The sequence below is a fragment of the Sus scrofa genome, chromosome 16 (assembly GCF_000003025.6).
Source record: "Sus scrofa isolate TJ Tabasco breed Duroc chromosome 16, Sscrofa11.1, whole genome shotgun sequence".
Classification (NCBI taxonomy): Eukaryota; Metazoa; Chordata; class Mammalia; order Artiodactyla; family Suidae; genus Sus; species Sus scrofa.
Window position 1 is genome coordinate 30,261,709 of NC_010458.4, and position 27,616 is coordinate 30,289,324.

The window sequence follows — 27,616 nt, forward strand, 5'->3', positions numbered from 1 at the left end:
GAGTAAAAGAATCCATCACTTCCCATTTATTTTTTCCTAATCATACAAAAACAGGGATGTATTATCAAGTTCTTCATTGCCCCAGCTCAGGCTACCATAGAGGGCAAATTGGAACCGGTGCCCCCAGGGCCAACAAAAATAGGCTGCATACTGAGTTCCCTGGTGGCTTGGCAAATTAAGGATCCAGGGCTGTCTTTGCTGTGGCTCTTGTCACTACTGTGGTACAAATTGGATCCCTTGTCCCAGAACTTCTGCATGCCACAGGCTTGGAAAAAAAAAAAATAGTTTGCACAAAATGATTCACTATGTTGTTTTAAAAATTTTAAGGAATTTGGGGGAAGGATCAAGATGGTGGAGGAGTAAGACATCGAGCTCACCTTCTCCCACAAACACGTCAAAAAAACACATCTACATGTAAAATGATTCACAAAGAATTTGAAGGAATTTATGTTTAAATTTTTACCCTTTATAAAATCTGTGATTTTTTTTTTTCTTTTTAGGTTCACACCTGCAACATATGGAAGTTCCCAGGCTAAGGGTCAAATCATACTTGCAGCTCCTGGCCTATGCCACAGCCACAACAATGCAGGATCCGAGCCACATCTGCAGCCTACACCACAGCTCATGGCAAGGCCAGATCCTTAACCCAGTGTGCAAGGTCAGGAATTGAACCCCCATCCTCATGGATATTGGTCAGATTCATTACTGTTGAGCCACAATGGGAACTCCTGTGATAAATTTTATAAATATAATTTGACTTTGCCACTTCAACTTACATAAATTGCTTGGTTTTCTTACTTGTCATAGGGTATGAACATTTCCCCAGGTAAATAAATGGAAATTAAAACTGTTACCTTATACAACTGCATAATATTTAAATGTAGATATAAATAATATATGTATACATGTATATATGTATGTGGGAATATATATATGTATTATAACTAAATTCTACAAGTTATTTAATCATTCTCCTTTTGATAGAGATTCACCATGGTCCCATATATTTTGCTACTGCAAATAAAGCAGTAAAAAACATCTAACTTTTCTGGAATATATATTCTTTCACATTGGTGCTCTAATTTCCATGGGCTCAAATCCCAAAAGTAGAATTGCAAGGTCAAAAGTTAAAAAAAAAAATTTTTGCAGATTACTTCACAAATGTTTCTAATTCACATTTCCACTAACAATGTATAATATTGCTATACCAGACTCTTCACCCCCACTGAACTTTTAAAATATAATCCGAGGCCTTCCCATTGTGGCACAGCAGAAGGGAATCCAATTAGCATCCATGAAGACATGTGTTCCATCCCTGGCCTCCCTCATTGGGTTAAGGATCCAGCATTGCCAGCTGAGCTGTGGTATAGGCTGCAGACACAGCTCGGATCTGGTGTTGCAGTGTCTGTGGTTGTGGCAAAGGCCAGTAGCTATAGCTCTGATTTGACCCCTAGCCTGGGACCTCCATATGCCGCAGGTACAGCCCTAAAAAGCAAAAATAAATAAATAAAATAATAAAATAAAATGAAATCTGATGGCTTAAAAAAAATAGTTTCTTCTTCAATTTGAAATTCCTTGTTCACTAATTAGATTGAACATCAACATTATTCCTTTAAAATTCAAATTCTGAAAATATGTAAAACTATAATAAATGTCAATAGTCTATAAGCCAGGAGTCCTGGTAAATTAATTATCAACATTCCTAAGAGAACACAGCAGTGGCTGTGAAGTTGTAAAGTTCCTATATAATTCCTAGTTCTTCAGCCTCCTAGTTTTATAAATGTGGGCAAGTTGCTTAACTTTCCTAAGTTTCATTTCCTGTAACATCTAAATTGGACTAAATCATCATACCTACTTCTTGGAATGTTGTGATAATATGAAGGAGTATTATCTGTTAAAGTGGTTGACAAAATTCCTGGCACATAGAAAGAAAGCAACAGCATACACTGGCTGGTATTTCAAGGATGCTTACCACCGTCTAATATGCTCTCTAAGATCTTGAGTGAAACATGTGGATGCAGAACAAGAGTAGAATAATGTCATCTTGATGATCTCAATGTATTCACATTTGATATATCTGAAAATATATTGCTGGCAAAACAAAAAACACAAACTGTCTTAATTGGGTACTGACCCTGTCTTTAATCTTTAAGCTCCATAGGCAAACAATATAAAGTGAGAACGTCAGCAAAAAAGCCAAAAAAACCATCAAAATGAAACAAAACAAAATGAAGAAAGAAAAAAAAAAAAAACAAACCTCAAAATGAAACAAAACAAAATGAAGAAAAAAAAAACCCACATAAACGCAAAGTTCATCAAATTCTTATTGGTGAGATGGTAGTGTTTTGAAGGTTGAAATTTCTTCATAAATGAATGGCTTTCCCCTGTGAAACCATATCATCAACTCATGCACTCACTCACTGTTCCTCTTTCTAGTGTTTTTACCTCTTTGCTATTTGTCTCTGTAAATTCACTCATTCTTCCCAATCTTCTATTCTTATATTTTGAATCATTTTATCAGTTTATAATAACCTTTATCAAATGGTAGTTTGCATTTGTTTATCCTTAGCTAATTCAAAGCACTTGGTATAACTTCCTTTAAATCATCGTCCTCCCATCTCACAACACTGCATTATTTTCAATTAATTTCCAATAAACTTTTAATTGTCCATGCTCTGTTAGAGCTAACAGAGTTAATCCCCTTTTAAGCTAATGGGTTCAACTTCTTCAGCAAACAAATCTTTCATGAAAGCTACTGACAAGCCAGAGTATTAACTGAATCTAGTTTCATTATTTCTCACTCTCCTTGATCTTTCTCTTATTCTCTGGGAAACAGTCATCACATTCTGGTGCTGATAAATAATATAATAAAAAGTAGAGAATACCATCCAAGGAAACAGAATATTTTTTTTAAAGCTGGTTTGATACTTCTTGAGCATCAAGATTTAGATTAAAAGCCAATTACCTGGGCAGTAGTTAGTAGTATGTACTGTCTAAATTCATTTGCAACTGTATGGCAGAAAACCAAGCAAATCTGACAATATGTAGTTTTACTAGTACCTTACACAAGACCTAAGAATAAGAAAGTACTGCTATGTCAAATACAATGATACAATATTTTCCAACTGGAATTAAGTTTTCAAAATGGAAATGACTTCACTGATATTTTTGGTTATAAAGGTAAGATGTTCTTATCATAAAAAATAAGTACAAAAATGTATTTTTTAAAAAGGGGAAAATTACCAGCAGTCCTATATTCCAGAAGTAATCACTCTTAACATTTAGATATAAAATAACCAAATATTTTCCCTATGGATAAAATTATTTTTTTACAAAAATGTACATATTGAACATGTTATTTTGAATGGCCCATGCTTTTCTGATTGTATGTACTATAAAATAAATGTCTCCACATGACAATATAAACACATCCATTCTTTTAAACAGCAGGTACATTTTATTGTATAATATATGTAATATGCCAGAAAATGTTTTCTGAGGCCTGTGGATGAGAATTTAGTTTGCTTGTAATTTTCCTAATAACAATGTATTACAACCATTATAATCTTTGTGGGAGTTCCATTGTGGTGTGGCAATTGAGAATCCAGCATTGTCACTACAGAGGATTGGGTCACTGCTGTCACTGCTATGGTGAGGGTTCAATCCCTGGCCTGAGAACTTCAAATGCTGCAGGTGAAGCCAAAAAAAAAAAAAATCTTTATAAAGATATTTTTCTCATGTATTATTGTGTAGGAAAATTACTAGAAAGAGAATTTGCTTTATCAAAAATTTACAACAATTTAAATTTAAAGATATTGGGTCTAATTGCCTTTCAGAGTACTGTACTGAGTTGTCTTTGAGTTTCTTTCTCTCCAATCATTTTCACTACAATCAGTCATTTCAATCTTTGCCAGTCTCTGGAGAGAAAAAAATAATAATATACAAGCAAGATGAACAGGTAGAAAACAAACACCAATGCCAGGAGTAGTGAGATGCTCAGTGTTGGTCAATCAGATTAGTGAAAACTAAAAAATACAATAATATTCAATGTTAGCAAGGATGTATTAGACATCCTCATATAACATTGGTAGGAATATAAACTGGGGATATATTTTTGGAATTTATTTTGTCACAGCAATAAAACATGTTAAATTAATATATTCTACAGCAATTTCACTGACAGGAATTTAATCACACAAATAATCTTGCAAAAGTACATAAACCAAGATTTGTTATTAATGCTGTTGATAACAGATTGTTTAACTGAAGTATTCATACAATGCAGTTGTCAAAGGAATATCTCGAAGATAAATTATTCAACAAAAACATCAAAACCTAGGTAATTATTTTCCTGTGTATATGTATGTTAAATCATCATACAGTAGACCTTAAATTTATATAACATTGTCAATTATATGTCAGTAAAGCTCAGGAAAAAGCACAAAGCCATGGTTCTGAACATCCTTTTTTTGTAATTTTAAAGGATAGTTATATTTTCTATAACTTGTATATATGTTAAAATCATTTTTAGAAAGACACTACTCAAATTGTCAACAGTCATTATCTCCAGAGAAGATTCTAGATGTCTGGCTGTGAAAGGCTAGAGGAGAATTTTATGTTTTATTTTTACCTTAATTCTTGGATTTTCTTCTCAGGTACATGAATTATATTTTATGTCAACATGAGTTATCAGGAAAATGAAATTATTAGTTTCTGTTTTTTCCCATCTATTTTTGTGTATAAAGAAAAATAAGTGTTGTCTTTTTTATTTTTTGTTCTTATGGCCTCACCGGCAGCATATGGAAATTATTGGACTAGGGGTCAAATTGGAGCTGCAGCTCAGGCCTATGCCACAACCAGATCTGAGCCGCATCTGCAACCTACAACACCGGATCTTTAACCCACTGAGCAAGGCCAGGTATCAAACTCACAGCCTCAAGGACACTATGTCAGGTTCTTAATCTGCTGAGCTACAGCGGGAACTCCTTGTCTTTTTTAAATGTAATCATTTTAAATCCATGATTTTCAGGAAAGTACTCTGCTATCTTCCTATTTCCTTTCACAAAGACTGTTTATGTTGTACAGTAATTATTTTTTCCCTGACAAAGGTAGGTACAAAAAGTGGCATACATCTTTTAGGTCAAACTATTTTCACGTTATGAACAAAATTGTGTAATGTCATTTTTAAAGACCTTTCTCTGATCTATCAATCTACAAAGTTAAATAGCTGAAATCACTTCCAAAACAAATTCTTTTGCAGTCAGCAAAATGAAGCAATTACATGAATAAGTTTTTCCACTTGGCCTATTTTTCTGCCCATGGTTATTAATCAGTCTCACTGACTACATTTTCCATTTTACATCCACTTTCAGGCACTACTCCAGGTGGCCAAACATTTCACATTACATAAATAAAATAAAACAAAACCTTTGCCATTTAACAAATGGACGTATTTCATACCTAACATGTCCAGCACTCAAAAAACCACAGTATTGTTTCTATAAAAGGACACTCAAATTTTCATTCTCTTTGACTAACTGGAATTTAAGTGAAATTTTACTCCAGCTGATTTTAACCAAATAGCTGAATTAATTGAAATTGACACCCTGTTATCTACCAGTTTTTTGAGAACTTTGGCTTGATTGTTTATTGCTTTGCCTTATCTATTCTGAATTTTAAGTCTGGAGAGTTTCTCTTCTGAAAGAGTCGTTTCACATAATGATTACTTTAACTGCTGGTTCTGAACCCTGGCTGAGCATCAGAATCACTATTTCTTTTGTACTAATACTCTGGACAAAATCAGGTAGAGATTTAGATTTAATTGGAACAAAGTGGGGCCAGAGCATTTTTTTAAAGGCTCTAAACATGATTCTGTCGTGCCCATACATATATCTTGGCCTCAAACAGGACCAAACACCACTCTACATTAATGATATTTCTTCTCTTAAATGTAATTCAAGTCCGGAGTTCCCTTCATGGCTCAGCGATTAGCAAACCCAACTAGGATCCATGAGAATGCAGGTTCCATCCCTGGCCTCGCTCAGTGGGTTAAGGATCCGGCGTTGCCAGGTGAGCTACGGTGTAGGTCACAGATACGGCTCAGATCTGGTGTGGCTGTGGCTGTGGCTGTGGTGTAGGCTAGCAACTGTAGCTCAGATTCGACCCCTAGCTATGGAACTTCCCTATGCCGCAAAGTGTGGCCCTAAAAAGAAAAAGAAAAAAAAAATTACTTCAAGTCCTTACCACTGATTGATTCCTATAGACTGATCTGACCTAATGATAACTCGGTTGTAACAAATCAACTTAGCATCTATGTTTGTTATAGGAACTGTGGTGTTTTAAGATTGCTGTTTCTTAGGTCTGAGAGCTTTAAAAATAATGATGCTCATCCCCCTCTCAAAGTCCAAAGTGTGACTGGGCATTGGCATAGAGAAAAATGCTCCCAATTGGTACTAATGTGCAGCCAAGGTTGAGAACCACTCTGTAGGACCAAGATACTTGAAAAAAATCTTGTTAAATATAGTAATATGCCTTTCCCAAAGAAATCCCAAATATACACCTAACTACAAGATAATGACAGACAAGGGGAAATAAAGTACAACCTCAATCTGTACACATATTCTGTTTTTTGAAACTTGGTTTGAAAGTTTCTGTGTTAGACTTCATTAATAGAAAACTAGCTCTAGAAAACATGTTGTCCCTCTGCAATACAGGGTCAGTCCTAGGAAAAATAGTGAGATTAGAATTTTTTTTTCCATGGCCTCCTATCAATTTCTTTTATCAATTTACTTTTTTTCTCTACCCAGGAATCTCTTGCGTCACAATCTGTAAGGGCTTTGCTCTCAGTTAATTAGCAAAGACATTTGATCCCTGGCCTGGGAACTTGTGCATGCTGCAGCCATGGCCAAAATACTACTACTAATAATAATTCCTTGTGTCCAGTACTGTCTTGATTTTAGCAATAAAGTTACCATATCCAGACAATCCCTAATTCCTGAGATCCATCACCCTTCTTCGCTTTCTACCTCTGTCCCTCCCTTTCATTATTGGCTTATAAGCATGGTTGCTATGGTCTGACTGATTATGTCTTCCAAAATTTATATGTTGAAATCCTAAGCCTCAAGGTTATATTATAGGGAGGCGGGGCTTTGGGAGATGATTAGGTCCTGAAGACAGAGCCGTTAGGAATGGGGTGTTGCCGTTATGAAAGAGAACCCAGGGAGTTCCCTCACCCTTTCTGCCAGGTAGGGATACCTGAAAAGACAGCTGGCTATGAACTAGAAAGTAGACTCTTACCAGATACCAAAGTTACCAGTGCCTTGATCTTGGATTTCTTCCAGAACTGTGAGAAATGAATTTCTCTTCTTTACAAACCACTCGGTCTGTGGTAATTTCTTATAGGAGCCCAAGCAGACTAAGACAATGACAAAGGTCACAATTTTTTTTAAATTTCCATTTTAGTGCATTAATCATTGATGGTTTTGTATTTTTAAAATAACGCATGCTCATTAAGAAGCATTGGAAAGATATAGAAAATACGTAAAAAATAAAACAAATTATTGACAGAAGTGGTCGTTATTAAAATCTGAACACACTCCCTTTCGATATTTTTTCTCTGATTTATGTCAAAAGAAAAAAAAATCAAAGATTCACTCCTGTCAGCCAATTATCTTCTGCCTGTAGACAGTATTGGACAAATATATAGCTTAATTCTATTCAAGCTTCCTTTTTACAGAATCTGTGCAAATTAACCCTATTCTGTTAAGATATCATTTCCTGAAACAGAATAAATGTGGTTAATAGGTATATACCCTTTCTGAGTTAAACTGCAATTCAGTTATGCTTCCTTAAGTTTGTAGCAGTTGGGTTTTGAAAGACTACAGAGCATTTCTTGGATAGCCTCTAAGGATGATTGATATTTTCTTTCTCAATTTGCTTCTTTCTTTGCAAATTCAATTCCTGTAATATAACTGTAATATGGTGTACTTTTTTGTCTCATATTCACATTCTCTCTCTTTCAAAGTCCATGTCTATTTCCATATTTATGTAAATACTGTATGTAGAAGTACATAAAACAATAAGATTAAACTGTACATACAATTTTGTACATTGTTTTTAAAAGTAAGTAAATACTGAATACATATGAAATAATATGTATAAAATATGCACATTCATAATAAAACAGAAATGTATCACATCCAAGGGTTTTTTATTGTTGGTTCTGTTTTGTTTCGCTTTTATTGCCTCACCCTCAGCATTGAATCTGAGCTGCATCTGCAGCAGTGCTGGATCCTTGAACCCACTGTGCTGGGCTGTGGATGGAACCCAGGCCTCTGCAGAGACCCAAGCCACTGCAGTCTGATTCTTAATCTGTTGTGTCATAGCGGGAACTCCACCACCTCCAAGTTTTAGAACTAGAATTGAAATATCTTTGAAGCCCACCTCCTTTAATTAGTCCCTCTTTTCCTGCTCTACCCTTCTACTCTCCTGTATTTCAGGAAAATACATTCCCAGGCTTCTTTGGCTCCCGTTTCTCACTAGGCTTTCCAGTGGGAGGCAGTGGGAGAAGTCAGGGTATCTGTCTCCTGTGGTATCTCTAGCAAAGCTTGTCTCTTTTCTGGAGAAACAACTCCTGACAGATGGCACCTACTTCCCTGTGGACAATGCTGATCTTAACTCTAGGATTTGTCAGAGATTCTGACCTCCTGTCTCTGAAAACACACCTCCCACTATTCTTCTAGCCCTGGGGAAATTATTGGTTTCCTGCTTTTAAGTAGCTAACTCACCATGTCTGGTTTGGCTTCCTTCATCTGAGTAATCAGTTATTGCATTCAATTGCCTTTACTCAAAAGACCAAGAATGTTTTCTGATTTATAAGTAGACACTAAAAGCTCTTCTATTTCTAGTTTGATAAAACAGTCATTAAGTTAATTATTTAATTTTATTGAATTTACTTTCTGCATCTCCTGAAATGATGATCTGCTTTTCTTCCTCCACTTGTTAATGTGATGGATTACCTTTATAGCCTTTTTTATATTAAAAATCCTTGCATTTGTAGAATAAACCCAGTTTTCATATTATGTTATCTTTTTTCATAGATTGCTAAACTTAATTTGCTAATTTCTAATTTAGAATTTTTGTGTTTAGGTTTATGAGGGAAATTGGTTATAATGTTCTTTTATTGTACATTTCTTGTATACTGTTAGTTCCTAGATTGTAGTTACCTCATTAAATGAACTAACAAGTGTTTCTTCTTTTTTCATTATGGAATACTTTTTGCCTTTTGTGTGACCAAGAAAAAAATATTCTTGAAAATATTTGTCAGAACTCACCAGTAAAAATGTCTGGGCATGTTGGTTTTCTTTTTTGTGAAGAATTTTTAACTTCTAATTAAATATCATTAATGGGTTAGGAAAATTTCCAAATGTTTTATTTCATCTTGAACATTTATAAATTTGAATCATGAAAAATCCTGAGATAGCCAAAAACTTCCCTAGCATGGGAAAGGAACCATCACTCAAATCCAGGAAGCACAACGAGTACCATATAAAATAAACCCAAGGAGGAATACACCGAGACACATATTAATCAAACTAACCAAAATTAAAGACAAAGAGAAAATCTTGAAAGCAGCTAGGGAAAAGAAACAAGTAACATACAAGGGAACCCCAATAAGGTTATTGGCAGGTTTTTCAGCAGAAACTCTGCAGGCCAGAAGGGAGTGTCATGATATACTTAACGTGATGAAAGGAAAAAACCTCCAGCCAAGATTACTTTACCCAGCAAGGCTCTCATTCAGATTTGAAGGAGAAATCAAAACCTTCACAGATAAGCAAAAGTTGAGAGAATTCAGCAACACTAAACCAGCCTTACAACAAATACTAAAGGAACTTCTAAGCAAAAGTTGAGAGAATTCAGCAACACTAAACCAGCCTTACAACAAATACTAAAGGAACTTCTAAGCAAAAGTTGAGAGAATTCAGCAACACTAAACCAGCCTTACAACAAATACTAAAGGAACTTCTCTAGGCAGAAAAGAAAAGACAGCAACAGGAAACAAAAATTCCACAAATGACAAGGCTCACCCGTAAAGGTATTTATACAGTAAAGATACGAAATCATCCACACACAATTATACCACCAAAATCAGAAATCATGAGAAGAGGTAGGTACAAATGCAGGACACTGGAGATGAACTTGCAATTAAGAGAACAACAACTTAAAACAATCTCATATACATATAGACTCTTACATCAAAACTCCAGAATAACTGCGAACCAAAAATCTACAATTGATACACAAACAAGGAATCTCTGAAGAAGAAATATATCTCATAGTAAATAAGTGCATAATCCACCATGAAGGGGGTCATTTGACATCATTCTTGGAATGCTGAAGTCTTCTTAGATCTGATTCTGATTTCCTCTCCATCAAAGAATTTATGATAATCATAATTAAATAATGCCACAGTACAATTAAATAATATAGTTCTACAATTGTATTATTAATAAACATTTCTCTCCATGGTACAATGTAAGGTCTATAATGTCTTCTTTATCACATCACCTAGAATGGCATAATGCCTATATTGAAGAATCAATAAGATGTAACAAATTGTGAGGACATATTTATATAGTTACACTGTTTTTTAACCAATTTATGCATTTTCTACTTTGCTTATTTTCAGAGGGTGTATTATTTTTGTTATCCTTACCAGTTAAATTATACTTTTTATTATGCTATATAAAATATTTAATGGTATATAAGGCTTTCTTCTTTATAAATTTTAGTTGCATAATATAACAATTTTAATATAATGCTAATTGTTAAAGAAAAATTGAAATGTAATAGATAATACTAAATAGTAAAGATGAAAGCCATACAAAATGGGATAAAGTATAGAATAAATTTCCTGTTTGTCTCAGCATATTTTCCATTCCACTTCTCCAGAGGGAGTCACTTAATCTGTTTCTTAAGATCCATGATATAATAATCTGTGTGAATGTAATTGTGTTTAAATGTATGTATTTTATTCTGTAAAAAAATAAAAATTTCAAAAAAATAAATTAATAAATTAATTTTAAAAAGTCCTCAGATATTATTTCCATGAATATAACCTTTCCCTAATTCTATTTTTCTTTTGTTGATTGTATTAGATATTGACACTATTTCTCAGTCTCTATTTCACATACCCGTTTTCCTTTTCTTCTTGTGCTTTATCCTTTATAACTTTTTTTACATACAACTTCTAATTCACTTATTGTACCTTTGGCTGTATCTGATCTAGTATTTAACCTGTCCATGAAGTTTTTAATTTCTTGATTTTTTTTTAATTTCTAAAAGTTCTCTTAAATTCAGTTCCCAATCTGCTTGATATTATATATGTGTGTGTGTGTGTGTGTGTTTCTAATTTATATTCCTGGCCATACTTCCTTTTTTCTTGATTTATTTAAAATTATTAAATATAGTTTTTATGATTATATAATAGTTATAATATCTGAAATCTTTATCATTTTATGTTTCTACTCACGATGCCTATTTCCTCATGAGTTTTGTGGTAGTCTTTTCACACCAACACCAGATCCTTAACCCACAGAGCAAGGCCAGGGATTGAACCCACATCCTCATGGATACTAGTCATCTTCATTACCACTGAACCACAGCAGGATCTCCCAATAGTCATATTTTTAATCTTATGTTTATTTGAATGTTTTCAGTGGTAATTCTTTGAGACCCAGGATACATATGGATTTCTCCAAAAATTCTTTGCTTTAGTTTTGGCTAGGTTTTTGGATATAATACCAATGAGGGACAACTATAAAATAAATTTTCAAAATGTTTGCATTTTTAAATATTATGTAGATAGTGAGATTTTTTTTTCTTTTTCTTTTTTGGTCACTGCATGGCATACAGAGTTCCTGAGGCAAGAATTAGATTTGAGCCACAGCTGTGACCTACATTGCAGCTGCAACCTACACCACAGCAGAAACAACACTGGATCCTTAACCCATGGTATCATGGGCCAGGGATTGAACCTGCATCCCAGGGCTCCAGAGACACCACCAATCCTGTTACACCACAATGGGAACTCCATATAATGAGATTTTAAACTACAATTTTATGTGAAGATGGACTTGAGATTTTTCTTCCCAACCTAACACTAAGTTTGGGGCAGAAAAATTTCCTAGTTGGCACCCTCTGAGAGGCAGGTGTTTCCTAATTTTCCCTTTCACTGGTATTACAGTCCTTTGGAGTTTGGCTTTAAGCAGGTTTCTCTATAAGACCACTACACTGAGCAGGCACTAAGCTTTGTCTCCTTGTCTGTCATATCCCAGATGGTCATAGAAATTGAATCCCAGTGTTTCAGAGACAGAACTGTCTTATGGAAATCTCTGGTTGTGATGCTTGCATACCTTTTTAAATTCCTGTATTCTCTTTATGTTTAGCCTATTGGGTTTACCTTAATTCCTTTGCAAGTCAGCAATACACGTTTTCATTTGCTTATTTATTTTTGCCAGTCTCAGAAGGAAGGATAGCATTTTTGTTTTGTTTTGTTTTGGGGGCTGCACCTGCAGCATATGGACGTTCCCAGGCTAGGGGCTGACTAGGAGCTACAGCTGCCAGCCTACACCACAGCCACAGCAACACCTGGTCTGAGCCATGTCTGTGACCTATACCACAGCTCATGGCAATGCCAGATCCTTAACTCACTGAGCGAGGCCAGGGATCAAATCCCCATCCCCGTGGGTACTAGTCAGGTCTGTTTCCCCCAGCCACAACAGGAACTCCCAGCAATATGCATTTTTAAAGGACATGTACATTTTATCTGGTATGTGTATATGTATATAGCAGGATGAGGTTTGGCAAATCTAGTCTAGCATATTCCTGGTAGAAGAATATTTCCTGCTTTTTAAAAACATATCAATCATTTATTACCATTATATTTTTTAAAATGTGCTTTTAAATAACTCCACAGCATTTTCTGTATCTGTTTGTTATCATATATTTAAGTAATCTGCCCCCCTCCCGTTTCTTGGAAGTGAAAGTGATACTCAACTCTATCTTAAGTATGTTGCAATCAATATCAATCTATACATGTATTAATGATTATTTCCTAGGGAGTAATTAGTACATGAAAATTTTTGAGGGTTAAGATATGTATTTCTGATTTTCATGCTAGAAGTAATAGTACCGTTTTTTTACTCTGATCAACTGCATATAAAGTACTCACTTCATGCACTCCTACCAACACAAATCATCACTTTTTATATCTATAAATCCAGCAAAGTTTTAGAAGGCTTCTTGTTATTTCCCTTTGTAGTTGTTTGAGTACCAGAGTACTAAATTACTCAGTACTTTATCATCTATTTTCAAACACAACATAAATTATTTTTGTATTTTTTTATATTAACATAAACCCTGAATCACTACTTTCTTCATCCAAAACTGTTTCCTAAGAAAAATTAAGTTGCTCTATTCCACACTTTATATTAAATTATTCTCTTATATTTATATCCTTTGAAATTTGTCAGTGTTATATATTTTGAACAATTGATCATATGTAATACTTTATTAGAATATTTTTTGAATCTAAATTTCATAAATCTTTAAATAGCCTTATGGAATTTTCTCTGGTTTTAATAATTGCAGATAAACCTCTTTCTTCTATTTCCTATTGCTTCTGGTCAGTTGGTCTTTCTTTTTTCTTTCATAAGATATATAAAAATTTTGCCAGACACTATAATATATTTTCTTACTCCCAGCCTCCCATAACACTTTAAGGATTCAAATTGACCTTTTCTTCTATTCTTCTTATTCAAGTTACCAGTGTGTCAATACCTGGAAAATCCCATCAAGGGTTTAATAGCCCATACCCTACTGACTCATTCTTTATTTCAATTTGATCCTCTTTATTCTTATTCAATTCTACTTTTTTTAAAAGTCGTATAAGTTCTTCAGTCCTTTTATTCGCTAATGCATTTTTCCAGATTAGCAACCATAGCCCTTGCTTGCTTTCATTTAGCCAAAATTTAATAATAATATAATAAAAATAATAATGTTACACTAAGCTTCTTGGAAGAAAATTATTATACCAGTTTGAGAGTAAGAAAATTGATGTACTGATGAAAAAATGAGAAACTTAAGGTCGTGTTTCTCATAAGTGGAGTAAAGTTGGGAGTCTGTGAGACCCTCCTAGGTTTTATTCTAAACAGGCTAAACATATCACTTTTTTACATTAAGTTTTTCTACAGTTCTCAGATCCTTGTTTACGTTTGACCATGTCTACAAACTTGTCCAGTTTCTGCTTACAAAGGTGTCCTGGAATCAGCTTCATTTGGGGGCTTGTTAAGAAGGTAGTATTTCATGCCTTCCCAGAGCCATTGAATCAAAATCTGGAATTTATCAGGATCCCCAGGTAATTCGTATGTGTAATTCAGGCCAGAAAGCACTGCTCTGGTAGACGGGAAGATTCTTCTACCTGCCTCACAAGTTGCAGGTGACATAATTAATCAAGCAAAAAGATCACATTTCTTTTCTTTTTTTTTTTTTTTTTTTTTTTTTTTTTGTCTTTTTGCTATTTCTTGGGCCGCTCCCACCGCATATGGAGGTTCCCAGGCTAGGGGTTGAATAGGAGCTGTAACCACCCGCCAAAGCCAGAGCCACAGCAACGCGGGATCCCAGCCGCGTCTGCAACCTACACCGCAGCTCATGGCAATGCCAGATCATTAACCCACTGAGCAAGGGCAGGGACCAAACCTGCAACCTCATGGTTCCTAGTCGGATTCGCTAACCACTGCGCCACGACGGGAACTCCAAAGATCACATTTCTTAATGAAAAGGAACACTGGCTATATTTCGAGTAGCAAAATGATTATTAGTCTTTACTAATAACAGGGATATTAGAGACTCAGACCAAGATTTTTAAGGTATGCCTATGATGAAGTTACATTTGCTGAATGAAACTGATTAAACAATTCCATGTAGGTTTCTTCTTTCTTCTCTTTGAGACAAAGGAGGAAACAATAGGTTTGAAGAAATCTAGGAACTAGAAGCCAGCTAGCAAAAACATGCCATTCAACTACTCCATTTCACCATATAGCTTTCTTGAAAATATTGTACAGAGCCAGTTAGCATTCAAAAAGTTAACTCTCCTAATTCTAAAAAATAAAAAGATACACTGTAATTTCATTTTAAACATTTTATGGAATACTACTTACAAATCTTTTCTTCTTGCCTCATTAAAATCAGATCAGCAATGTGTAAAAACTTCCAGTTTATTGTCAAGCAGTAGCCTCTCTTCTTCTGATCAGCATTATTTTTTTTCTAATAACTTTAGAAAATGAGATTCTGGGAAATACACTTAAACTTTGTGATCCTGAGATTTTATGTTTTCAAATTGAAGTTACTATCCTCTTGCATCACAAAAAAGTACTTAAGATGGTTTAGATTATATCTAAATATTGTTGGATGAAATGTACTTAGTGACTGAAGCCAATTTAGATACAAACCATGTGTTTTTCCATACCAAATTAAATGAAATGGAAAAAAGATGACATTTCTATCTAGTCTCTGTTTCAATATTGCACAAATCAGGATCATACACATCCTATTATATATACTGATTCTGGGGCTTACCTTTTACTTAGAAATAAAATGATAAAGAATATGTGTGTTTGTGTGTGTGTGTGTGTGTGTGTGTGTGTGTAATAACAAAAGAATGGATAGATTTAGAAACCCAAATTGCCTGAATAGCTAGTTAAGTACTTTAAGCGATATGCATTTTTATTTCAATGATTTTTGTGTTAAACTTCAGTGATAAATAAGCAGAGTTACTGAACACGGTGCATATTTTTCTTGGTGCATCAGGGTTACCTGAACACAATACCACTATGACACAATTCAGAGTTTGAAAGTGGCCTCTCTTGGGACTTGTGAGGTATTTGGGGGCTGTCGATAGCATATGAAGAAAGTAACACACCAGTAGAATTTAGTCTGCCACCTGCATGAACATGCTCTTACTATTTCTGAATGTTAAGGTTTCCCTTAGCTTTTGAGCTGTTTCCCCTTGTGCTCAGATTTACCTATAATCATGGGTTGACACCATCCACCTTTCTGGTCCATGCTGCTCAGCGAATACCTATTCTCCATTGTTTTCCTAATCTGACCCATTTTGACTTCTTCACCTCTAAATCTTATTTCTCTTTTATAGTAGACATAATACATATGCCTATAAGTAGAGTGGAGGATGGGAAAATTGCCAAACAACTGCGTTTAATATTGTCATTTTCACAAACTAGACACTGTAACACAGAAAAAAAATTAGGAATGTGTTCACATTCAATAGCCTTCAGTGTAATTTCTCTGGTTATTCTAAAGTTTGCAAGAATTTGTTGAAGATTCACTAGGTCTGGGATGAATAATTTTGTGTCAACTTGACTGGGCCTCAGGGTGCCCAAATACTTGTTCAAACATTGCTTTCTGTGTTTCTGTGAGAATGTTTTTGGAAGGGATTGACATTTAAACCAATAGACTAAGTGAAGCAGATTGCCCTCCCTAATGTGAGTGGGTCTCATCTAACCAGTTGAAGGCCTGAATGGAATTAAAAATGGAATTAAAATGCTGACCCTCCCTTGAGTAAGAGAGGATTCTTCCTGCCTTTGTATTGGGCCATCAGCTTTTTTTCCGCCTTCGCACTTGCACTGAAACATCAACTCTTCCTGGTGCCTGAGCCTGCCAGCCTTTGAGCTAAAACTACAGGGTTGACTCTCCTGGGTATCCATCTTATGGATTCACCCTGCAAATCTTGGGACTTACCAGCCTCCATAATCATATCAGCCATTTCCTTATTATATATATTAGATAATATAATATCCTATTAGTGCTGTTCCTTTGGAGAACCCCGGTATAAGTTCCCTCACACAATTTCAGAATTTTGACCAAAAAATCATAATGAAAATGTATTTCTTAGCGTGTTCTTTAATGTGCTATTTCCTCTATGTGTGGTGTTCTCATTTGTGGGCATTATTATTGCTATAAGACCAGAGACTAGAGGAGGTATTTGACCTCAACTTTTTATTATATACTAGATTTTCCAAGTCATGCTTTCCCTGTGCCCATCTCTGCAAGATTTGGGGACAAATAATAGATTAACTCATAGTGGCTATATTAAAGATGAACTCATCAATCAGTCCAACTTTTAGAAAAGAGACTAGTGAAATTATTTCTGATTATAACTTCAAAATCATTAAATCGGTTATAGAGCTAGAAAATGAAGCTGACCCGCTCCACTCTCAGATAGTTATAAGGAAAACTGTATCCACAAAAAAATATAATGGAGGCAGAATCTCTTGCTGCATATATAACAGTTATTCCCCTTTTCTCCTGGAAAACAGATCCCTATTGTCTTTTAAGATCCTGGTCTCAATTGATGAATCATGAAGGAGTATGAGTCAACACGTAATATCATTTTCTGTTGGCTTGTGATTGTTTTAGAGGCAGGTGTGTGATCTATTTCTGACCTCTGAGATAGAAGAAAAAGCATATTGAAGACTTCTGGGAAAGATTTCACCTCTAATTAAAAAATGGAGAAGGCTTTTTTTTTTTCCCTTTTCTCTAGATTCCTACTTTGGAAACTTTGAAGTAGGTACAGCAACAAAGCTATTTACAACTATGAGTTGATGAGGCTGATGGTGACATTTAATGCCCTGAGGAAGGCAAAGTTAAAGGATAGAAATTTACTAGTTTTTTTTTAATTTAAGTTTATTGGAGTATAGTTGACTTAAAATGTTGTATTACTTTCAGAGCCATAGCAAAGTGAATCAGCCATACATATAAATATATCCTTTCTTTTTTCCCATGTAGGTTATTGCAAACTATTGAGTAGATTTTCCTGTACTGTACAGTAGGTTCTCATTAATCATCTACTTTATACAGTAGTGTGTATATGATATTCCCACCCTCCCAAGTCTTCCCTCTCTGCAATGGTTACACCTATGGTAACCATAAGATTGGTTTTGAAATCTATAAGTTTGTCTCTGTTTTGTAAATAAGTACTTTTGATTTTTTTTTTAATTTTTGTTGTTGTTGTTGTTGTTGTTGTTGCTATTTCTTGGGCCGCTCCCGCGCATATGGAGGTTCCCAGGCTAGGGGTTGAATCGGAGCTGTAGCCACCGGCCTACGCCAGAGCCACAGCAACGCGGGATCCGAGCCGCGTCTGCAACCTACACCACAGCTCACGGCAACGCCAGATCGTTAACCCACTGAGCAGGGCAGGGACCGAACCCGCAACCTCATGGTTCCTAGTCGGATTCGTTAACCACTGCGCCACAACGGGAACTCCTCTTTTGATTTTTAAGATACCGCTAAACTACCAAACCAAACCTGGAACCAACTACCTTAAGATTGCTTGTTAAGTAAAAACCAAATGTTGCTGTGTTAATTAGGTTTCCTATTGCTTTTAGCCAAGCAGAAGCTAACTGGGATAATCTAACATGATTAATTATGTATTATAATAAAGGGATTTGTCTTTCTCTTTTTCTCTTCTTTTCATGGCCTCACCTGTGGCATATTGAAGTTCCCAGGCTAGGGGCCAGATTGAAGTCACAGCTGCTGACCTACACCACAGCCACGGCAGCACCAGATCTGAGCCATATCTGCAACCTATACCATATCTTGCAGCAATGCCCTATCCTTAACCCACTGAGCCACAATGTGAACTCCCCGTTTTTATTTTTCAGTGGTTTTTTCTGGTTATGTTAGCCTCATACTGAATTGCATATCTTTTCTTGTATTATACATAATTGAATTATGTTAATTTAATACCATTTCTAGTGACATTCCCATTTATTTAATACCCTTTGGTTGCCTGTGCTTGCATAATATGACACTAAAACATACATTATTAGAAATATAAATATGTTCCTTTTTTTTACTTTTTTTTTTTTTTTTTTTTGCTTTTTTTTAGGGCTTCACCCAAGCCATATGGAGGTTCCCAGGCTAGGGGTCTAATCAGAGATACAGCTGCTGGCCTACGCCACAGCCACAGCAACGCCAGATCCAAGCCATGTCTTCTACCTATATACCACAGCTCACAGTAACGCCAGATCCTTAACCTCCTGAGCGAGGCCAGGGATCGAACTTGCAACCTCGTGGTTCCTGGTCGGATTTGTTTCTGCTGCGCCACAATGGGGACTCCTAAATACGTTCTTTATACTCACATTCTAGTTTACCCCTCAGACGTTCACAGGTTTAGAGCAAAATGATCTTTTTTTTTTTTTTTTGGCAAAACAACATTTTTGTTCTTTGAAGAAAGAGCTCTTGATTTGATTCTAGGCCATTGTAGAGACTGAAGTCCTATCAATGGAACAAGCATGACAATGTGAACTGCTTATCATGCAGTGAATGCTACCCAATTAACTAGTCTTTTCCATCAGTAGTTGGGAATAGGATATGGGTATTTGAGCCGAAACAGCCTCGTATGCTGCCACAGTATTCAAGTCCACATTGCTTGTATTCAAGGAACTTGTTTTATAAGAAGAGAGTAAATATCATTGAACTTTCCTGTCCCACCATTTACCCTATCACTTCAAAATAACAGTTATTATAGAATGGTGAATATTCTGTTAAAGACTCAGTTCCAGTGCCACTTGAGAAACAATGGTTCATAAGGTTGGGCTGTTACTAGAGATTGTGTTGTGTGTTCTGCACTGCTAACTAAATGTGAGCTTGTGTGGTATCTCCCATAGAGCAAATACAAGACCCTTTGATCTGGGTTGTGGATGTCACTTTACAGCTATTGATCCTTTTCAAATTTTTGTCTCCTATTTCTTAGATTCTAGGTTCTGGTGAATTAGGACCCAAGAGAATCTATAGCAATATTCCACTGAATTTGAGGATGAGAGACTGCTATGTGGCCTTTTAGGACTCCTCATGCCTCTAAAAAATTAGGACGTGGATCCATTGTTGGCTAGGATAGTAAACTTTTACTCTAGAGAGGAATTAACATTGTAATTTCTGAGAAAAGTAGAAAGGACCTAAGGGATCTTCTTGGCTGGCTCTTAATTGCCAAAAATTAATGAAGACTAATTGTCAAAACCTGGAAGCATCCAGTATATCCTTCAGTAGATGGATGGATAAATAAATGTGGTAAGTCAACACAATGAATATTATTCAGTGACTTTTTTTTTTTTTTTAGATGAGCTATCAAGCCACAAAAACACATGAAGGAAACAGAGGCCAGTATGAAAAGGCTTTGTACTGTAGTATTCCAACTATATGACAAACCATATAGAAACAGTAAAAATATCAGTGGTTGCCAGGAGTTGGGGAGAGAGAGATGAATACATGAGGCATGGTATTTTTAGGGTACCAATACTACTCTGAATGACACGGTAATAGTCGATACATGATATTGTACATTTGATGAAATTCATAGATCTTTCAACACAAAGACTGGACCCTCTTGTAAACTACAGATTTTTGTTAATAATCTATCAATGTTGGGACCTCAATTTTAGCAAAAGAATCACACCAATACAAGATGCTAAACTTTCTTGGAACTCTGTACTTTCTAACTCAATTTTTTGGTAAATCACTCTAAAAATAAAATCTGTTAATTTTTTAAAATAAAATAAAAATGACCACAGCAAGCTCATGCAAATAGACTATGAAGGACGTTTCTGTCAGGAATGAAGTTTCAGTCACCTTACAAGGTAAAACCCTGACTAGCAGAGATGTTAGCTGAAGGCATATGGTCATAGAAGCCAGTAATGACCTGGTGACCATCCCCAGAAACAAAGGCTTTAATTTCCACCCACATTTTCTTTTCTGTATTGTCCTATATATATTTATATATCTTCATCAGAATTTTCCCCTCATTTTTCCTTTCCACTTTTCCCTCTTTTTTATATATGGTAGATTGGGGGGTAATTTGAAACCATGCATAACACAATATTAAGATAGTATAATGATGGGCTTAGAAGAGGAACGGACATCACCCAGAATTCTTGGCCTCAAAGTAGGTGTTGTGAATGATGAGGTTTTTGGATTATTCCCTTGTTGAGATGTTTATTTGAGGGAGAAATCATTGTATGAGGTTAGGAGGAAGCATGGGTCCTTTGTGATTAATTGAAAAAATAGAAGTTTATGTTAATATTGAGCAAATCAAAGCATGAGTATTTATTATTATTTGAAGTTTGTTCCTATGATGGAGGAATTCTCTAGCCTATCCGTCTTGATAGGAGCAAGAAACTAGCTTTCGGTTTAGGGCTAAAATGTCAAATGCATGCTTTCTCTGCCTCCCTTGCTGCCAGGGTACCAGTGTATGATTTAGGTTCTGCCAATCTGTTTGCCTGTGCTGAATTTTGACTTCGGAACTCATAGAAAAGCAACAGATTCAGTTAAGCTTCCTCTCTTTCCAGTGGAGGCAACACAGCAGCTGCTAAAGTGTCTGTTGTGTGGTGCACAGTGGGCGTGATAATGGTGGTTTAACAGTCAGTCTCAGATTGCACAACAGGCACAGTTGCTGGTGTCGGGTGTCTGCGAGTAGAGTAGCATTAGTTCTTAGAGGGGGTGGCAGTGGTTTCCTCTCTGGACCAGTTCTGCAGCATGGTTTGGGGCACATTTCCTGGCTGCTTAACTTTAGTTTGGTTTTCCAGCCTTTTCAACAGTTCCACAAGCTCCCCAATATTTCTGTGATAAACTTATTTACTGTTAAAATCAGGCATATTAGGCTTCTCTAATATTTAAAAAAATCCAAGATACATAAATATGAGATGCACAGCAAACATCATCTTTTTAATTTTAGCTATAATCTATGTCACATCAGATAAAATGAACAAAATTCAACAAGCTGAATTGAGGTAAAGATCAAAGATATCTTAAGCCTGGCTGATCTTGAATTTGTTACTGAATACACCTTAGGTTTTTGACTAAATAGAAAACAGGTTGATATATATATATATAATATACATAAATTATACATGTATGTATATACACCTGTGTGTGTGTGTGTATGTATAATTATAAACTAACATTTTTTAGGTTCTGGAGTGCTTAGGTCCAAATGATCTGGCTAAATATGTTGACTCTAATCTTGTGAGAAAAGTAGAATATACAAATATACTGATAATCTGAATTTTTAATTCTAGGGAATATTTTTAATAGGTCTTCAATGGATATTACATGAAAAAGGAAATATTTGGTTAATTAATACAAATACTGTAGGTATAATCATAATTAGAATTTTTATTACTTCTTAAAATGTCCTATACTTCATGAATCTCTGAAAGTGTGAAAAATTCGTCTCGATATTTTGTAAATGTATTTGAACATGGTCTACTTACTGAGTGAACAAACAAGTATTTCCCTAAACATTCTGGCAAATACTAGCATAGATCAATTACGAGCTAACATTTTAGCTCTAATATATTTGAATAATTTTAATTGCAAGTAACAAAAAGCATAATCCAAACTGGCTCGTACGATAAAGAGAATTTGGATAATAGTAAAGACTTAAAGATAGCTTAATGCCACGGTTTAGCAATGACACAAAATAAATGTTTCTTGTCCTCTCTGTATCTCTTCTCTACCTTATTTACATCTCCTGTTTTATTTTCTGGCTTGAAATTTCATGTTATCACAAGACAACTACCTTGTGCTTCCTCTGCCACAATCAAAAGAGGCTATTTTCCCCTCAATCACTGAATAACAAAGCTGTGCTCCCTTTTGATGTGATTAGCTGAAAGCATATGCTCCTTCTTGCACCAATTATCATGACCAAGAGTTCTTGGCACAGGGGTCATCCCCTCGGAGGTTGTCATGGCGGGAAATTCACTGGCTGGGAATATGTGTGGGCGGGGAACACTGGATGCCTAGGAGGCTGCTAAGTGTGCTCCCAACAACAGGTTACCCCATGTATTTCCATTTCAGTAAACTTTGCCATTAAGTTACTGCTAGAACAGCAATCAGAGGAGCAGAGCCTAGAGTCCCCAACTGGGTTAATCTGACAAAATGAAGTTGTTTTGAACTGGATGGTTTTGAATTTTACGCATTCCCATGTGTCCTAGAGCAAACTTATTTTAAACAATTTTCAGACCCCTATGTTTTGGATAGTCTATTTGTTTATTTATGCATGTGTGCATTGTATATTATACATAAGATATGTATATTGTGTGTATAAATATTTAGGATATATACACACACTCTGACATACATTCAACTGTTTTCCCTAAAGAGTGAAAAAAAAAGATGGGTGCAGGAGTTGAAAAGAAAACTACTTTATTTACATTGGTAGAATGTGCATCTAAATATTTTACATCGGGGATGTATAAATATTTTCCCAATTGTATTTATCATTTATGTATTTTGGCTTAAAACAAAAAAATGTATTTTCTCACAGTTTAAGAGGATGGGCATCTGAAATCTAGGTGTTGGCAGGGCCAGGCTCCCTCTGACAGGTCTAGGGGACACTCCTTCTTTGCATCTTCCAGCTTCTGGGGTTTGCTAGCACTCCTTTGAGTTTCTTGGCTTACAGGTGCACCATTCCAGTCTCTGACTCCATCATCACAAAGACTTCTCCCTTTGTCTGTGTCTTCACATGGTGATCTCCCATAATTTTAAACACTACTTTAAAAGCAGCAGATGATTTTCCTTAAACAAATCTGCCTTTCACCTAAAGATATCCAGTATACAGTAGATGTCATTTGCTTTCAGTCTCCTCTACAGCAATTAAGAAGGCCCCTACATTTCAGAAGGGCCTAACATATGCACTGGCACACACGCACCAAGGTCTGCAATTGTCAACCAAATACTGACAGAGAAAGCTACAGGATGTGACCTAAAAGTGGCAGCAGCTGGGTTTGCCTACTTCTACTAGATCTTTCCTATGTGTCTACCATGTTTCATGTTACTGTTATTTAGCTACTGAGCTAATGTGCTTATGTTTGTATAGGGTCTCGAGTGAACCTGTAAATAATTAAAGATGCATTAGCTCCCTGGAGGGCCAACATAATTCTCTGAACAAGCCAAGACACCTAGAGACCTAATCATGCAATTTCCCTAAAAAGCCTAGCTTTGAAGAAGTCACATCACTCAGCAATGAGTATTATAATTACTCACAGCAGTTTGCCTGGTGCTATATAACATTCAATTTACAGAATTAAAGGTAATGCAATTCAAAAGAAAAATAGCTGATTTTAATGAATGAATGGCCACATCAACCACTGGAAGTGTCTTTGGGTTAGAGTCTCTGTATTAAGGTTGCACAAGGTTTATACTTTTAATTAGTATCCTATTTATCTTGCTCTAACTTCCATTAAGCTTCTCTAGGACAACACAAATCAGAAATTGATCTTTGATTATAAGCCAAAAACCAAGAAGCCAAGGAACTGAGAAAAATTTTGAAAAGTTCTATCAGACTAATCTTTCTAAAAGGATTAAGACTCATCAGACAAAGAAGAACCAGATGCAGTACAAAAACCCTATGAAATGCACCAAGAAAAAAATTTTTAAGAAAAAAAAGTTTAACCTGCCAGAGAGGAGAGTTAGTTAGCAATTTGGAAAGGAAAAGAACCAAATAAAATACCAAAGAATAATTTAAAGTCTAGAAGAGGCAACTTTAAATGTTCTCAAAAAGAATTGGGATGCTAGAGGATATAGTTTAAAGTTGTGACATATGAGTTTCCTATAGTCTAATCTCAACTCAATCATTTCTAACTTTTTAGAGTTATTTTAATGTTCAACTTACACTTTATGTACCTAAATATTGTGTTTCATTATTTATCATAAAAATAACAAGTGCAAAGGCATTAGATTTAAATAACTCATTGGGTTAAAATGAAAACTAAATGTCTCCCTCTGCCCTACCTACACTATTGCTAGAGGTAGGTGATGTTGGTCATTTCTTGGCCATCCTTGTATGTTGCATTTCCGTTTTTAAAGGGTTGTGATATTAGTCATTTCTTGGTCATCTTTGTATTTTTTAAAGGGTTGTGATATTAGTCATTTCTTGGTCATCTTTTATGTTACATTTCCTTTTTTAAAGGGTTGTGTATTATACAAGTATACATACTATCTATTCATGAACCTTGATTTTATCACTTAATAACTTGTCTTAGAGCTCTTTTCACAACAGTATGTATCTCTACCCATGCTTTTAGTTACTATATAGTGCATCATTCAGATGTACATTTATTTATTTACCCAGTGTCTTGTCAGTAGTTATTTAGACTGTTCTCAGTTTGCCCTTGCAAACAATACTGCACTGAACAACCATTACACATACATTATTGCACATGTAGCTTAGGCTTTGCTCTATCAAAGAGAATATACACTGCTAGTTATAGCAGTACATGCCACTAAATTGTACACCAGAGAGATTTAATCACACTCCAAGAGTGTATATGATCCTAGCCCTGGTTTTCCACCAGGTAGTCAACAACCCTAGATATTATTAGGTATAAGTTTTGCCAGTTTATTGGTTGAAAAATGGCAGTCCACTGCTATTTGGATTTAAATGCCTTGAATTATCAGGCATAATAAGGTTGAGGTTGAGCATATTTTGTCACATTCATGGGAATTTGCTTCTCTTTCTCTGTTGTTTCTATGTAACACAAGTTTTACATAGAAAATCAGCTATCCAAAAGTAACTTTCTCCTGTGAAACCTTTCCTAAGCCAATATGGCATAAAGAAAAGCATCTTAGGATACATCTTGCTAATGGATACACACAATAAATCAAGATAAACTGTGGATGCTCACAGACTGAGTTTGAAGCAATTGGTGGTTTGATGCTGAGACTCTGATTTTTGCCCCCCCTTTTATAAATGTTAAAATCTTCTTTAGATTTCTTTCAATTAGTGAAAAAGCAGGTACTAATATAGATCCTTTGTAAGAGCAAAATGGCATAAAGAACTTTAGAAAAGTGGGGGATATGTGAACTTACCCATATCTTCTGTGTACTGGGATCTTCACCATTTTCTTATTAATTTGTAAGTTTAAAAGATGAGCTCTTGAAGTTCCTATTGTGGCTCAGCAGGTTAAGGACCTGATGTTGTCTCTGTGTAGATGTGGGCCTGATCCCTGGCCTTGCTCAGTGGGTTAAGGATCTGTCATTGCCACAAATTGCTGCATAGGTCACAGATGTAACCCGGATCTGGTGTTGCAGTGTCAGTGGTGTAGACCACAGCTGCAGCTCTAATTCAACCCCTGGACTGGAAACTTCTATATGCCACAGGTGGAGCCATAAAAAGAAAAAAAAAATGACCTCTTTATCTGCCACATATGATTCTAATACTTTTTTCTTTTTTCTCAATTTGTTTATCATTTAACAATGATTAAGGATTTTCTTGCTGTTTAGAAATTTTTTTTTCTTTTTTTCCTTTTTTTTTTTTTTTGTTTTTTTGGGGAGGGTTGTTGTTGTTGTTTGTTTTTTAGGGCCACACCTACAGCATATGGAAGTTCTCAGGCTAGGGGTCAAATTGGAGCTATAGCTGCCTGCCTACACCCACAGCATTGGATCCAAGCCACATCTGCAACCTACACCACAGCTCACAATAACGCCCATCCCCAACCCACTGAGCAAGACAAGGAATCGAACATGCATCCTCATGGATGCTAGTTAGATTGTTTCCACTGCTCCACAACAGGAACTCTTTTCTTGTTCTTTTTTTCTCTTTGGCTGTGCCCATGGCATACAGAAGTTCCTGGGCCAGGGATGGAACTGGAGCCACAGCAGTGACAATACCGAATCCTTAACCACTAGTCCACCAAGGAATTCCTAGAAGTAGTTTTGAAATATTTTATGTAAACTAATTTTATTCTTTGCCATGAATACTTCTAGGTTTGGAATCTTCCAGACTTTCCTGGAGACCACCTACAGGAAATTTTCCTTGGAGATAAATCTCCGTTTACCCATTTGATTGTTGAGCAAAGAATAACATTGGCAATGTGGGACACTGAGGAAATTTAATCAGTGCATAATTGTTTTTAACCCTAATAATAATCCTGTGAGATAAGTATGTTTAATATCTCTATTTTAAGAATAAGGAAACTGTGGTTTTTAAAACTTAGGGGAAGTTTGCCTAAACTCATAAAAGAAGTTCGTGAGACCAGAATTCAAATCTGAGCTTTAGCACTTTGCCTCTAGAGTAACTATTTCCTTTCGAGATTTCTATCACAATGTCTACAGCATTTACACTTATTTTTCATGTCACTCTCCATGAAATCCACTATGGGGTAGGGAATGCATTAATCTCTGCATTCCCCAGAGCATAGCATAGGACCTGGAAGTTAGAAAATAAAATATTCACTGAAAGTATTGTTGATCTGTGATAGTTGTTGTAAACAATCAACTAATTGTGTGTGCTTACCAATCAGTATAAGGAAGTCAAAGAAATGGAAATTAAAGATCTTTTCCTGGAGAACTTATGGTTTATTTGGTAAACTATATATATGCTTATGAAAGACTGAAGGATATTTACAAAAAGAATATCTGCTTAATCCCCAAGAGATTGTATTAATAATGAAGCAAACATGTTTGTTCATAAACAACAGAAGAAATGAATGAATGAATGGTTTTGCTTTGCCTTGCCAGTGATTTTTACCCAGTATTTTACTCT

The 27,616-nt window shown here is 35.5% G+C and overlaps 1 long non-coding RNA gene across 1 annotated transcript in view; it reads right to left on the minus strand.

Moving 5' to 3' along the window:
• LOC106506480 overlaps nucleotides 1–26,132 on the minus strand; it is a 50,541-nt gene extending 24,409 nt beyond the window's left edge. Inside the window, exon 1 of the long non-coding RNA XR_002339502.1 lies at nucleotides 25,942–26,132. This is a non-coding gene — a long non-coding RNA (uncharacterized LOC106506480). The remainder of the gene's footprint in view (nucleotides 1–25,941) is intronic.